The sequence below is a fragment of the Balaenoptera acutorostrata genome, chromosome 2, assembly GCF_949987535.1.
Source record: "Balaenoptera acutorostrata chromosome 2, mBalAcu1.1, whole genome shotgun sequence".
Taxonomy (NCBI): Eukaryota; Metazoa; Chordata; class Mammalia; order Artiodactyla; family Balaenopteridae; genus Balaenoptera; species Balaenoptera acutorostrata.
Genome location: NC_080065.1, coordinates 179,324,329 through 179,340,640, shown reverse-complemented (window position 1 = coordinate 179,340,640; position 16,312 = coordinate 179,324,329). Strand labels below are relative to the sequence as shown.

The 16,312-nt window shown below is 49.0% G+C and overlaps 1 protein-coding gene across 3 annotated transcripts in view; it reads right to left on the bottom strand.

Annotated features, from left to right (window-relative positions):
- OLFM2 (olfactomedin 2) overlaps nucleotides 1-16,312 on the bottom strand; it is a 61,203-nt gene that overhangs the window by 20,916 nt on the left and 23,975 nt on the right. Inside the window, exon 1 of one of the 3 annotated variants that reach the window (XM_057540837.1) lies at nucleotides 1,513-1,579. The exons of the other annotated variants lie outside the window; for them this stretch is intronic. The gene's annotated coding sequence lies outside the window, so the exon portion shown is untranslated. Of the gene's footprint in view, nucleotides 1-1,512; nucleotides 1,580-16,312 lie in introns of those variants that run through there. 3 annotated transcript variants of the gene reach the window in all.

Sequence of the window (16,312 nt, the reverse complement as noted above, 5' to 3'; positions counted from 1 at the left end):
TCCCGTCTTGGCACTCACCAGAGACCAGCTCCACATGTAATGATTATCATTATCACCAGCCTTGCCGACTGCCGTCCGTGTGCCAGGCCCTATGCAGGTATGTGCGTGTGTGAGGGACTTCCTAGTGCCACCTCCCAGCCATGTGACCTTGGGCAAGTGACTTGAACCTCACTGTGCCTCGGTTTCCCATATATAAAACAGGGCTGGGACTTCCCTGGTGGCGCAGTGGTTAAGAATACGCCTGCCAATGCAGGGGACACGGGTTTGATCCCTGGTCCGGGAAGATCCCACATGCCGTGGAGCAACTAAACCCGTGCGCCACAACTACTGAGCCTGCGCTCTAGAGCCCGCACGTCACAACTACTGAGCCTGCATGCCACAACTACTGAAGCCCGCACACCTAGAGCCCGTGCTCTGCGACAAGAGAAGCCACCACAATGAGAAGCCCTCGCACCACAACGAAGAGTAGCCCCCACTCGCCACAACTAGAGAAAGCCTGTGTGCAGCAACGAAGACAAAACAAACAAACAAAACAACAGGGCTAAAAGCAGCACCCACCTCTTAGGATTGTGGTGGAGGTAAATGAGTGCCTGAGCACATAAAGCTTCAAACCATACGTAGTAAGAACTGTGGAAGTCAGCTCCTGATAGGATCACCTCCATTCACCTCCCGACAGTTGTGGGATGTAGGGGGTGTCCTCAGCTGAAGGTCAGGGAGGAAAGGAAAGGGGCAGAGCCTACCATGCTATCAGTCTGTTGAGGGACAGAAGCCATGCTAGATGGTTTAGCCATGCTAAATTCCATGGAGGGAATTTAATATGGGGAGTGTGGTGCCAAGGAGCCAGAAGGGCTGGATGGGGTAGGTGGGGAAGGTGAAGTGATCAAAAGAATAGCAACTGTAAGAAGCTTCAGGGTTGGGAACTTCCCTGGCGGTCCATTGGTTAAGACTCTGCGCTTCCACTGCAGGGGGTACAGGTTCCATCCCTCATTGGGGAACTAAGATCCCACATGCCATGCGTCGTGACCAAAAAAAAAAAAAAGAAGAAGAAGAAGCTGCAGGGTGGCAGGGCAAAGGGGGTTAGTGGGGCTGGACCCAAGGAGGGGACAACAAGGCCACTGCCTATGGCAAAGACACAGGGGGAGAAATCCCCTGACTTCTCTCTTCCTCCTGCCTCCAACTCCCACCACAGCTTCCCATTGGCCAAATCTAACAGGAAGCCAGTGAGCAAGGGAACCTGGGAAATGTAGTTTTCAGGGGTCAACACCCCTCTGATACCAAAAACAAGGGGAGGGCAAGGAATGAATCTGGTCATTTACATGGGACACCATGTAAATGACCAGCCCACAGGACTCAGGGCCCAGCCTGCCTCTCTCTAAAGTTGTCTTAACCACCAAGCTACACACTTAGGGAGCATCTGTTTCAGTCAACTGTCCCATTTCATGCCTCACAATAATAAGTCTTTGAAGGAACAATGATAATGCTGGATCCTCCTTATCCATAGTTAAGAGTCACCTAAGGTTATGAGAATTCCCTGGTGGTCCAGTGGTTAGGACTTGGCGTTTTCACTGCAGGGGCCCGGGTTCGATCCCTGGTTGGGGAACTAGGATCCCGAAAGCCATGCAGCATGGCCAAAAAAAAAAGAAGAAGAAAGAAAGAAAGAAAAGAAAAAAAGAGTCACCTAAGTTTAAAAGTCACCTCCTCAAGAAGCCTTCCCTGATTACCTCCTTAAAGAAGATCTTCTCAGTCCCCATCTCCCTGCCTGGCCCTTGTCATGGAAGAAATCATACTATATACATTTGTTGGCTGGGGTAGTGTATGAGAAGTGTACAAATACAAGGACCTTATATCTTGGTCACTACCATGTTCCCAATGCCTAGAACAGCACTTGGCACATAGTAGGTGTTCAATAAATATTTGTACAATATTTTTTAAACCCTGAGGTGGTGCTGCTTGCTCTATATATTAAATAGTAGAGCTAGAATTACAAACCCAGTTCTGTGGCGCTATAGAGATGCTGGTGTTTCTACTCTGTCATCCTCCTGCCAACTACCCCAGGGCTGTCCAAACTCTCTGCATCCTTCAGGGTTCAGAGTAAATATTACCACTTCTGAAAAGCCTCCCCCATCCCTGCAGACAGGTCAGAATCCCCTCTGTGTGTGTCTCCAAAGTCCCTACCCCTTCCCTCTTACAAGGTTCTTATATGATGAATGAACAATGAACAAATGAATGAATGAATGAGTGCCTCCTGCCCACTCCAAGTCCTCCAGGTGACCTCTTTCTCCCCCACCCTTCACATATTCTCTGTTCTATTCTCTCAGGGTTTCCTCCCCTCTTCCCACTCCTCTCAGGGTGGATACAGGGGCTTTGGGTTTTGAAGGGGGTGTGGGGTCTAAGGCAGTTGAAGGTAGCTCAGAAGCACATAGACCCCAGATCCTAACGACTTGAGTTCAAATCCTGGCTCCTCTGGTTTCTAGCTGTGTGACCGTGGCAAGTGATTTAACTTCTCTGTGCATCCGTCTCCACATCTGCAAAATGGGCATGACGGCAGTGCCTTCCTACAGGACCATGGGAGAATGAAATGAGCTATTCGGATCTGTTTCAGGGCTGCATCTCTTCCTCACAGCTCCCTTCTGCGATTCCCAGGCAAGTCTGAGCAGCGGAGAGCTGAGCCTCCAGCAGTTAATGAATCCGGAAAGGATCTCAGCTGTGTGAGGGGAGCCCCAGTGCCAAGTTGGCCTGATTTTCATCCTGAGAGAGCTGAGAACAGGTTCTGGTGTCAGACATCTGCGCTGTGATTGGCATAAATGCCTGGTGCTCCCATGACCCTCTTTGTTGGAGCCTGGGGGCGTAGGCAATGCTCTTGGGGCTCTGCCTAGATCTTCTTATAATGGGGCACACCCACCCCACAGCTGCTGAGAGTGGAGGCTCACAGCTAGCATTGGTGACCTTCTCTGGAGACCTGCCCTTGGCCCTGGGGAGCTACCACACACTGGAGATGCTTCTGAGACATCCCCCACCCCCAGGAGAAGCCAATGATTGATTGATGCAGGGGTCCAAAAGCCCACCCCTCTGCAGTACAATTTACGTTCCAGAGCTCCCCCCATCCCTGTGGATCAGGCCAAGCCTGGAATGTACCCAAGTCCCCTTCCCTGGTCCCACTTCCCTTACCCTGCACTCACAATTAGTCATGTGCTCCAAATCCCTGTCTTGGGTTCTGCTTCTCAGGAACCCAACCTAAGATGGGGGGAAACAATGAACATTCAACAGAAGAGGGTATTTATGTGGGTGTCCCTTCAAAGCTCATCTTCACACCCAGGCACCAGGTTCTGTCATTTCCACCTACATACGCCATCTATCATCCAATCCTGAGAACAGCTCTCACGTCAAAATGTATCCCCAATTCTGCCCAGCCCACCCAACCTACAATGTGCAGCCCCTATCACCCCCCAAGGCTTGCCGCTCTGCTGTGTTTTATTGCATAAAATGTACTGTCCCTTGACCCTACATTAAAATTTGTCTTGCTTCCTCCGTCTGCCCCATGATGCTGTCAGCATTCCAATGGCAGCATCCAAGGGATGTTTACTGCTTTGCTCATTGCTGTGTCCTCAAGCCAGAACGGTGCCTGGCACCCAGTAGGTGCTCAGTAAACATTTCTGGAAATAAAGAATGAATCTTTTAAATGCATTCATTTGGAGACAGCTTTAACTGTCTCCTTCTCTTACCTCTTTACAATCGGGATCTATGCACTTTTCCCGCTCTGGACGGGCATCTTCCTGGTGCAGTCGTCTCTGCCCTGGTACCCTGGATCCCACCCTCGCCGCCCAGTGTGTTCCCCCTGCAGCAGCCAGAGGGCGCCTGTGAGCACAAGTCAGATCATATTCTTCCTCTGCTCAGAAGCCTCTATGACTCCCACCTCACTTGTAAAAGCCAAAGTCCTCTTGCAGCCCACAAGGCTCTGCACAATCTGTCCCTGTCACCTCCCTGACCTCGCCTCCTCCATGCTCCCCACCACTCACTGCTCCAGCCACACAGGCCTCCTCGCTGTTCCTACAACACCCTGAGCACGCTTCTATATGAGGTTTTGCACCCGTTATTCCCCCTGCCTGGAATGTCCTTCCAACTCCTTTATTTAATGTCGTTGTTTCAAGAGGCCTCCTTGACACCCCTCTTGCTCCAGTCAGAACTACGAATGTCTCAGCACCACCCGTCACCTTCTTTTCTTTATCAGTTTCCAACACACTACATCATTTATGCATTAATTTTTTGTTATCTTTCTTCCCCTCCAGAATGTCAGGCAGGGATCTTCAACTGTTTTTGTTCACTGCTGTTTCACCAGTACCTAGAATAGTACCTCGCACACAACAGGTATCCATTTTTTACTTTAAAAAATTCTCACAACTCCCGGGACTTCCCTGGTGGTGCAGTGGTTAAGAATCTGCCTGCCAATGCAGGGGACACGGGTTTGATCTCTGGTCTGGGAAGATCCCACATGCCACAGAGCAACTAAGCCCACGTGCCACAACTACTGAGCCCATGCACTGCAACTACTGAAGCCCAGTGCCTAGAGCCCATGCTCTGCAACAAGAGAAGCCACTGCAATGAGAAGCCCGCGCACCTCAACGATGGGTAGCCCCTGCTAGACACAACTAGAGAAAGCTCACGTGCAGCAACGAAGACCCAATGCAGCCAAAAATAAATTAATTAATTTAATTTAAAAAAATTTTTTAAATTTCTCACAACTCCTTATGGGGCAGGGACTCTGAGTGTCCCCCTACACAGATAAGGACACCGAGGCCCACTGAGGGGAAACGCCACACTTGGCTTGGGGGTCAGGGAGTGGTCCACAGGCATCTCTTTGGGTGTGTGTGATTGTGTGCGACTCTGTGTTGTGTGTGCGGGTCTGAGCCTAAATGCCTGTATCTGTCTGAACGTGGACACAGGAGGAGGCTGCCTGGATGTGTTCAGGCTGATTTTGCAAGTGCGTGTCTGTGTGTGGAAAGGAGGCAGTGGGCTAGATCCCAGGCAGGTGCGAATGTGTATCTGTGTGCTCAGCTGTGTGGGAATGTGTGTGTGTGTGTGTGTGTGTGTTTGTGACAGTGCACAGGACGATGGGGATTCATGTATCCACAGCCAAGCTGCGTGTGGCGGGGGGTGGTGAGGAGGGGTAGCTCTGGGAGGCTTGGATGGGGCTGGAGCTGAAGTCGAAGGAATGTGGTGGGTGAGGGAAGAGCCCCGCCAGCCACGGGCCTGTTATTTATAGACGGATCCTGGTTCATAGATTCCAAATTTTTTTTTTTTAATCTCCCTCACTGCCAGGCCCTTATAAATATTCATGAGTTTCCAGCCTTGGAATATTTAAGTAGTCAGAGGAGGAGTGGGGCGGGGAAGGAGAGGGTCCTGGCGGCGATGGGAGGACGCGTGGATGGAGAGGAGTGGGGTCTCTCTGGAATCGCCTTCTCCCCTCGGGGTTCCTCTTCCAAGCTGCAGTTGGCAAGATGGGGAAGGTTCTCGGCCAATACGGAGATCCCCCAATGCCTATTATTATTCTTCCCCGGGGGGAAGAGAAGGTATGTATGCTGTTTTCTCAGCTCCGACTATAGCACGGGCTTGGAAACTTGTTACCCTGAGACCCCTGCAGCTCAGGAGGGAGCAGGAGACCCCTCAGATGTACCATGAAACAAAGGAGCTCTGGAGGCAAACTATGGGGAGGGCGTGTGTGGCCTCCTGCCTCGACCCATGGAGAAGAACAGGTGCCAAAGACTAGTCCATATGGGAAGAAATAAAATGTGCATGTATGGGCCTGCATCTGTGAATGTCTAACTCTTTGAATGTGTAAGAGACTGTGGCAGCTGATAGAACTGTTCACAAAATTTCCAGTTCTCTCTTGGGCACATGATAGGACTGTACTTCCCCAGTGTGGCCCTGGGACTTCCTTTAGCCAATGCCATGTGAGTGGGAGTGACCTCCGGCTAAGAGCTCTAACAGCCAGCGCGTGATTTGCCATATTCTTGCCTCAGGAATTGCGGAAGTGTGTGTTGATGAGAAGCCTCCAGCAGCTGGCCACGCAAGGCAGAGACACCTGCCAGCCCTCATGCAGCATGAGCAGTTGCTCATTTGGTCATGCTAATCCACTGAGACTTGGGGACTGTGTGTTATGCGGCACAGCCTCGCCTACGCTGACTAGTGCAGAGCCTGAGAGTGTGTGAGATGGACGAGTGGCACGTCTGTGTCCGTGTGGCCAAGAACACACGTGAGTGTGTAGCCATGTACAGGCTTAAGTGTGAAAGCATCAGCAACTGTATGAAACTGCACATATCAGTGTATAAAACAGGGACTGGGTAAGTCTGTGTAAGACTCTGCAGGTGGGTAAGAAAATGTGAATGTGAATGGCGAGGCACTGCATGCACAACTCCTGGGGGCACTGTTCTCAGAGAACACCACGCCCCCTAGAGTTGTGCCACTGTTGTAAATATGAAAGTGTTATGACTATGGTGTGGGAGGCTAGGTCTGAATGCACTGCCTTGGCTGGCTGGCAGTGTATTTGTGATGCGGTCTGTGCCTGTGTGTGTGTTTGTGTGTGTGAGGATTTGTATATGGCAACTGTATCAATGTGCGTGTTTGTGCAGAGCGTGTTGCTGTGTGTCTGAGGCACATGCATGGGTGTGTGTGCTGTGTGTGTGTATCTGTTGCAGTGTGAATGCATGCGCCCCTGTGTGTGATAAGCCTGTGTGAAGTGTAAGCATCACTCTAGTCTCCATCAGAGTGGTCACAGTCAATATGGAAGGAGGGGAATTCCTTGGCTGTTCAGTGGTTACGACTCCAGTGGTTTCACTACCAGGGCCCAGGTTTGATCCCTGGTCAGGGAACTAAGATCCTGCAAGATGTGCGGCACGGCCAAAAAACCCCGAAAAACAAAAACAAAAAAACCCAAAAACGAAAACAAACAAACAAACAAAAAACATGGAGAGAGAGGAGGCTTGGCTACCCTGGGCATTCCCAAGCTGTCAGCTCTGCCGAGCGTGTTTCTGGGCCTATGGGCCTGAGCTGGCTCCGACCTGGGTCCTAGGATGACCTGGCGTCGGCAAATAAAATTCACTTCCCCTCATTAGTCCTGGGACATGCCGTGTCATTTACAATGGACATTAATCAAAGAGGTACTCAACAGTTAGAGCAAAATGGATCAACAGGTTGGGAGAGTCCCCCGAGGGCAAGCCTGCTCTCCCCAGCTTTCCCAAGAGAAGCCCATTTTCTGTCTGTATCTTCATAAGCTCTGCTCTGGTCTCTCTAAGGATATGGGTTCAGCACTGGACCATCTCAGGACTCAGGTTCAACTCTTGTCTATCCCAGGACCAGGGTTTGGCCTTGTCTCTCTCAAACTCATACTGTAGCCCTGACTCACCCAGGACTTGGATTCATTCCTGGGCTCCTAGGTCTCCTAGGACCAGGTTTATCTTTGGTCTATCCCTAAACCCAAGTTCAGTCTTTGTCCATCCAGGGCTTGGGCTTGACCCTGGTGTGTCTCAGGGTCAACCACGGAGTATCTTAAGACCTCAGGGGTGTATCTCTGCTCTGCCCCAGGACTTGCATTAATCTCCAGTCTCAGGACCTGAGCTGAGCCTGATCTATCTCGGAACCCAGCTTCCCCCAGGTCTATCTTAGTATCTGAGCCCACCTTGTCCTAGCTCAGCTTTCAACAATAGGTGGGAAATCAACATCTGAAGTTTCCTCTTCCTGGGCATCTCCCCACTCATGGATCACTTCTGCCACATGTGCTCAGGCCTCTTGAATGAATGTCCACTGCAAACGATTGGTGTGTTCCAGGATTAACAAGGGTAGGGGGATTTGATTTTTCCAATGCCATTATCTAAAATTCACTAGAGTGGATTTTACGGGTCTTTCAAGGATTATTACAAGGCTTTCTTGATAAGTTATTACAAACAGCATTAATCTTCAAGAGTTGGGGACTTTACGAGAACCCATCATGAGTCTTACCTCATAAATATTGGAGTTGGACACCCCATTCCCCATCTGATCTCTCTCTAGGCTCAGGTGCCAAACCTCAGGACAGGAGTTCAGTAGGGGACGTGGAAGAGGGCTTTCTTCATGGGTGTGTACCATGGGGAAGGCCTGCACACCATCACGGGCAATTCCAGCTACATTGGAAGGCTCAAAACATTCTCCGTTCCGCTCCAACGTTCCCTGACCTCCCAGGGAAAATAACAGCCATAAAATGGAACCCCCTCTTCTCCCCTGACATAATTTACAAACGTTTGCCCCATCCCAGCCCCTCCCTCCCGTTACAGTGGAGGAGTTGCCCTTCATCGTTTAAGGATCATGCAGCTTTTCTTGCTTTGGTCCTCTTCTGCCTTCTTATACAATGTATTGCATTTATCTGTCTCTTGACTATACTTATCTATCTATCATATTACTTGTCTTTATCTTACATATTTAATCTCTCCCTCTCAAGCAGAACTTTCTTTTTCAAGTATTTTATTTTATTTTATTTATTTATGGCTGCATTGGGTCTTCGTTGCTGCACGCGGGCTTTCTCTAGTTGCGGCGGGCAGGGCCTACTCTTCGTTGCGGTGCACAGGCTTCTCATTGCGGTGGCTTCTTTTCTTGCTGAGCATGGGCTCTAGGTGCTCAGGCTTCAGTAATTATGGCACGTGGGCTCAGTAGTTGTGGCTCGCGAGCTCTAGAGTGCAGGCTTAGTAGTTGTGGTGCACGGGCCCAGTTGCTCCACGGCATGTGGGATCTTCCCGGACCAGGGCTTGAACCTGTGTCCCCTGCATTGGCAGGGGGATTCTTAAGCACTGCACCACAAGGGAAGCCCTCTCATTGGTTTTTAAATAAACTCAAGTCTCTCTTATGAAAAAACAAAACGCCTTACTTGACTCCTCCTTCCATCTGTCTACTGTTCCTCTCCTCCTCTTCTTAGTTGCCTACACTAACTGCCTCCATTTCCTCACTTCCTGAACTCGCACCTCCACTGCTCCTATCTAGTTTCTGACCCCATCATATGACCAACATAGTTCTTGCAAAGTCCACCCATGGCTTCTACGTTTCTAAATCCAATGGATGCTTTTCAGCCCACCACCTCTCTTGACCTCTCAGCAGGGTTCAACTCTGTTGACTCTTCTCTCTTTCTTGATATATTTCCTTCTCTTGGCTGTCATCACATATGTTTGCATGGTTCCTTCCTACCCCAGTGTATCTGTTTTGCAGACTCATCTTCCTCTACCTGGCCATTAAATGTTACTCTAGATCAGGGTAACTCGACCTAAGCACGATTGACATTTTGGCCAGATAACAATTCTGTGCATTGTAGGATGTTCAGCAGCATTTCTGGCTTCTACCCACCAGACACCGGTAGTATCCCCTCTCAGTTGTGACAACAAAATGTCTCCAGACATTGCCAAATATCTCCCTGGGTGCAAAATCATCTCTGGGTTGAGAACCACTGCTCTAGACTCAGCCTTAGGCTCTCTCTTTACGTCAATCTTTCTCTAAGGATGCTTCCTCTTACCAAATCTTGTATCATCACTTGTATGCATTAACGTCCTTAGAACTCCAAATCCATATATACATCTGACTCCTTGATCCCCTCTGCCCAACACCTTTGGACATCTCAAAAGCACCTCAATTTCGACATTCTCAAAATGAAATGCAAGATCTTCTCTCTTGAGCCCAGTTCTCATCCAATACTCCCTATGTCACCTTCTCCATCCCGCCAGGCCAGTGGTTCAGATGTCCAGGCATTATCCCCACCCCCATTTCCACTCCCTCACTAAGTCTGGTTGACTTTAACTCCTAGATATTTTTACAACTCATGCAGGGTTCTCCACTCTCTATCACCACTCAATGGTCCAAGCCACCCTCACAATCCAGAAAGTCTATCTGGTCTACCTTGATCTACCCTTCCTCTTACCAGTCCACTACACACATGGGAGCCTCAGGGACCTTTTTTTTCTCATATTTCTTTCCATTATGGTTTATTACAGGATATTGAATATTGTTCCCTGTGCTATACAGTAGGACACTGTTGTTTATCCATTCTATATATAAGTTTGCATCTGCTAATCCCAAACTCCCAATCCACCCCTCCCCAACCCCCACCTCCTTGGCAACCACAAGTCTGTTCTCTATATCTGTGAATCTGTTTCTGTTTCATAGATAAGTTCACTTGTGTCATATTTTAGATTCCACATGTAAGTGAGACCATATGATATTTGTCCTTCTCTGTCTGACTTACTCCACTTAGTATGATAATCTCTAGGTCCATCCATGTTGCTGCAAGTGGCATTATTTCATCCTTTTTTACGGCTGAGTAGTATTCTATTGTATGCATGTACCGCATCTTCTTTATCCATTCATCTGTTGATGGACATTTAGGTTGTTTCCATGTCTTGGCTATTGTAAACAGTGCCGCTATGAACATAAGGGTGCATTATCTTTTTGAACTATAGTTTTGTCTGGATATATGTCTTAGGAGTGTGATTGCTGGATCATATGGAAACTCTATCTTTAGTTTTTTGAGGAACCTCCCTACTGTTTTCCATAGTGGCTGCACCAACTTACATTCCCAGCAACAGTGCAGGAGGGTAGGGAAATTTTATAAGGCACATCTGATGATATCATTCTCCCAACCAAAACCTCATTGGTAGACTCCTTTTATTCTTAGGACACAGATAAAACTCCTTAACAAAGTCACAAGGCCCTGCAGGTCTGCCCTTTATTTACCTCTCTGCTTTCATCCTACACCTTCTTTCCCCTCCAAAGCCTTCTTTGGTCTGTCATACTGCCTACACTTTCCCTCACCCCAGAGCCTTTGCATAAGCAATTCTCTCTGCCTGGAATACCCTTTGTTCTCTGCTTCAGATCTCAGCTCTTACTTCCTCTGACCTTCCAGATTAGATCAAATCCCCTTATTAGAATCTCCCATAACACCAAGAATCTTTTCCTCAAGCTGTTATCACAGTTGCCACTTATATTTCTTTGTGAATATTTGATCGTTACCTGTCTCCCTGTTTCGAAGGAGGCTCCATGCACTGTTTGGCTCATCATCTTATCTCCCAGGAAGGGCACACAGTAGGTCCTCAAAAGTACTTGTTGAATAAGTTAATGATTGGATAAATGGCCCCAGTGCTATCAGGATTAAGTTTGAGTGACCTGCCCTGGCATTTGAGGTTCTCCATGACCTCAAGGACTGAGCTCTCAGTCCAGGTAAAGGTCAGAGCAGAGACCAAAAGACACAAGACACCAAGTGAAGAATAATAATTGCATAGAAGCAGGAAGTCAGAGGCAGGGATGACCAAGAGAATATAGGCCCTCCAGGGGGTGGGGGAATCTTGGGGAATAAATGGTCTTCCATGGATCTTAGAAGGGGATTCAGGCCATTATATCTTCCTGGTTATTAAGAGGCAGAGTGACCCAGCTGTTATCTGGTCTGCTCTGGTCCCCCCGGGGTCTTTTAGAAATGCTTCCTAGGTCTCTGGTTCTCTCTAAACATCACCCCATTTCTCTGTTCCTCACTTTTTCTTACCCCTAACATCTGATCCATCAGCAAGTCCTGATGGCTCTACTTTAAGACATGCGCCAAATCTGCCCACTGTTCACCATTCCGGGTGCTTCGATCCCGGCCCAGCCACCACTGGCTTTTGCTTGGACCATTGCAGTCACCTCCTCCTTGATCTCCCTGCTTCCATGCTCACTCCCTGGAATCCATTCCCCGTCACAGAAGTTAGAGGGATCTTTACACAATGTGAATCAGATCATGGCTCCCCTCTCCACTGCAACTTGTCAAGCGGCTTCTCACTGTATTTAGAATAAAACCCAACAACTCACTTTGGCCTGTGAGGCCCTGCATGCAGTGTCCCCTGCCAAGCTATAAGACCTTATCCTCTCTTCCTCTAGATCCACCTGGTCCTCTTTCCACAAGGCAAGAAGCTCCTTCCCATGTCAGAGCATTTGCACTGTGGTTCCCTCTCCCAGAATGCTCTTCCCTCTCCCAGAATGCTCTTCTCCCAGTCATTTCCCTCTCCCAGAATGCTCTCCTCCCAGAATCCTCTTCTCTCTCCCAGAATGCTCTTCCCTCTCCCAGAATGCTCCTCTCCCAGTTCTTTCCACCACTGACTCCTTCTCATCTGTGTTCACATGTCACCTCTTCAAACTTCTAACTATAAGATGGATAAGTTCTGGGGATATTATGTATAGCATGGTGACTCTAGTTACCAACACTGTATTATACACTTGAAAGTTGCTACGAGAGAAATCTTAAATGTCCTCACCTCACACACACAAAAATGGTAATTATGTGAGGTGATGGAGGTGTTAACTAACCCTACGGTGATAATTACTTTGTGATACATACATGTATCAGAACATCCTGTTGTACACCTTAAAGTTACACAATGTTATATGTCAATTATATCTCGATAAAGCTGGGAAAAAAGCCACCTTCCCAGAGAGGTTACCCCAGTGTCCTGACAAAATGAGGTTCCCCAGTCACATTACTTTACTTCTTGTTATTTTTATTACAGTGCTTATCTATCCAAAATGAACTTGTTTATGTATTTGCTTACGTTTGTTGTGTCTCCAGATAATATACACATCACAAGACTGAGGTAGACCCTCATATTCACAGCTGTGTCTCAGCACCTACAACAGTTCCTGAGACTCTAGGCACTCAGCCAGAGTTTCTGGAGTAAATGAATGAATGAGTGACGATGTCTAGCATTGCTTCCCCTCCCAGTGACCCTTCCAAGAGAAAGCTCCTGCCCGTAAATCCCTGCTGAGTGGGAGACCTCCATAACCACATGTTCCCAAGTGCCCAAGGTGTCTGGCAAATTGGACAACAAGTGGACTCCTGATACAAGTTGAAAGAGACAAATTCTCCAGTCCAGGGAAATGGAATTGGAACATGGAGGTCAAAGCAATTAAAAGGTATGGAGCTAGTGGGGCCCTGGAACTGAAGGTACATGGGGGATTGGGGGCTGCAGAAACCAGAGCCATGGGCAGGCTGGAGTGAGGGGTGCAGAAATGAAGGGCCCCCAGAGTGGAGGGGAGGACAGGAAAGTGGGCATTTTCTCCTGAATCCAGAGTAGCCCCACCTCCACCACATCCCTCACCCTGGTTTAAAGTCTGCACAGAGCTCTTACTGGGTGATAATTTCTCGTTGTGTGTAACTGGTCTCTTCCCACTAAAATGTCAGCTCCACGAGAGCAAGCACCCTGTCTATCTCGGCCACCTGGTTCCTAGTAGGTGGGTAATAAATATTTGCTAACTGAATTGCTAAATGAGTGCGTGAATGACGGCCTTCCAAGTCCCTAAAGCTCCAGCTACTGGGTTTTCTGAGACTCCCTCCATTCTTTATCTAAAGCTCCTATTTCACCTGCCCATTTTAGGGGGCTCTATATTCCAAACAGACTCTCTAACACCCACCCACCCCCAGGCAGACAGACTGGAACTGTGATGCTTGGAGGCAAACGAGAATGAAGAGAGATGTCAGGGAAGAGTGCACAGTGGGAGATGAAACCACGGCTTTAATGGACTGACTGACTCTCTCAAACGAGAGCAGGAGAGAAACAGATGAAGCTGAAACGCTGGAGGGACACTGCGGTGGATGCCAGGACTGAAATGCAGAGGACCAGGATCTCTCTGCATTTCAGGAGAATATTCACAATGGTAATAACATTTCTACTCAATGGTAATAATGCTCCTTAACACGCACTAGGCTCTTCCTTGTGCTGAGCGCTACTCTAAGCCACTTCTGAGCACTGGCTGCCATAATTGGCCCTGATGCAAGGGGGGTGTCAAACAGGTGAGAATCGCAGCTAAGACAGCCTGAGAGAGGCTGGCTCAGGGCTCTGTGTTCCTGGATGGCGTTGCCGGGTCACCCAGGCACTCATGTGACTTGAGACATCCCTTCCGTGGTCCTCCAAAAAGGGTCTGGGGGCAGTTCCAAGGTCACTCTTGTTGCTTTGAGATCTCACTTTGCCAGGAATCTGGGGAATTTGCAAGGGAGTTGGTCATTTGCATCCCAAAATGGTGGCATGTGGGTCCTGGGGTACACAGGGGCTCTGTGACTGTCTGTGGGCATCCATGTTTATCCACAGGCACCTGTGAGCATCTACGTTCCGGACACATATGGAACATCTGGATACATCAGTGACTAGCTATGTGCATAGGTGCACATTTGTGTAAATTCAAGCGAATGCCAGTGTGCATCAGCGAGCAAGTGCAAGTATACATGCCTCTTGCACTGTTTTCCATAGCCATGTACATTCCCTTCATTTAGACGTGTTCGCAAGCATTCTATTCCCATATACTCTGTGCACAATTTGTGAGCCCACGAGTCAGTCTGCATAAGGACTCTTTATATATATATAAAGAGTAGCCACATATGTAAATGCACATTGCCTAAACCCACAAACAGCTCTGCCACAGTGTGCTCAACACACAGGGGAATGCCCCCCTCTAAATACCCACGACCCTCTGTGTGCTATTCTGGACAACCATGTACATATGTGTATGTCTATCCAGAAGCCACAAACATGTTACACATCTGCGTCCATTCAAGAACCCCCACACCCTTCCATGTATAATCCTCCAGGTCCATTCGTGTCCATCCTGTAGCCTTGAACACTCCTACACTCTTCTCAGTGGGAACTGACACCTGTATACATTCTGTCAGTTGCTCTCTTAGGTCTCCCCGACTAACTCATTAGCATTGCAGTCAGTCCTGAAATATTCCTGAAGAATTTATGCTTTACTAATAAGCCTGGTGTCCTGCTGAGGTCACATGGCACTTAACAAGGGCTAATGGAGCCAGCTTCGGCCAGCAGGTCTGGGGAATCCTTGTTTCCTGGAATAGCAAGAGAATGTATTCACCAGAATGAGCAAATTTCTCTTCCTTCTCACTGCACCAAATGTCCCAGCCAGTGCCTGTCTGCAGAACTGAAGTCAGATTTCAAGATATGTTTATGGCCCCGACACTACCCTGGCATCACACTAAGGGCTGTATCTCCAGATTTGTCATTATATCTTAGGCTGCATCACTCTGAGGGGAGCTACACTGAGGGTTGCATCAACAGACTGTGTGGGGTGGGAAGGGGCAGGCAGAGGTGAGAAGTATCAAGGGACCTGGTAGGCCTGCAGCAGTGGGGGAAATGGAGACCCTGATGCCATGCACTGGGGGAGGGAAACTACAGAGGACAGAGGAGCAAATAGTGCATCGAGAGTTAGAACTCAGGGACTCCCTGGCGGTCCAGTGGTTAGAACTCCACGCTTCCACTGCAGGGGACACGGGTTCGATCCCTGGTCAGGGAACTAAGATCCCACATCACACGTGGTGCAGCAAAAAAAAAAAAGAGCTGGAACTCAACTCTCCTGACCCACCAGTGCTGAAGGGGATGGGGAAACTCAGAGTGCATAGCTGCAGGGGTGGCAGCGGGTGGGGGTGACCAGTTCCTCATGGAAGTTGTAGATATTGTTATGGCTCTGTTATCCCTGCCGGGGGGGGGGGGGGTCCTGCAAGGCATAGTTTGCCTTGCACTTGAGGATGAATGCTTAACCTGCAAGTGCAGACCTTCACGGCATGGCATAGGAGCCGTTCTGTGCCCTGTGCCCTGCCACGTGCTACATCCTCTGTTGGGGTGCTCTCGTGCTCAGGCATTCCCCACAGGAGAGACACGCTCTGACCTGCTCCAACATGTCCCGTATGCTCAGATACGCCCGGTGGCCATCGGACTCTCCTTACACGAAGGGACATGTTTGCCATGAAGACATACCCCAACATGTTCAAACGTGCCACGACACGCCCTGAAATGCAGGGCAGGCTGCAACATATGCACACGTGCCTTTGCATGCTCTGGGGGGCCAGCAGGTCTGCAGCCTCCGCCTGGGTCTACGCGCCTGAGGCCACCTTGCCCTTCCGGATGGATTGACAGGGCAGCAGGGAGAAGGCTGTTATAAATTAAACATTGAGACACTATCTGAGCACCAGACTGCCATCCACTCATTGGCTGGTTTTCTCCCAGGAGGCTGCGGGACCTCAGGGTTGGGGAGAGGGCAGGGGAAGTGACTCGCTTAGTTAATTAGTCCTAATTGAGATATCTTTGTAAATATCCCTTTATGGAAGGACACGATCCCGTCATTTCCTGGGAATTTGCCATCTCTATTTGTCTCCAACCCCTGAGTATGGCAGAAATGCCAACACAAAAAAGAGCAGTCCGAAGGGCTGCTGGAGACTTAGCCGTGCTTCTGATAATGAAGGCAACACCGAGGGGCAGGCGAGGAGGCTCAGAGATACACA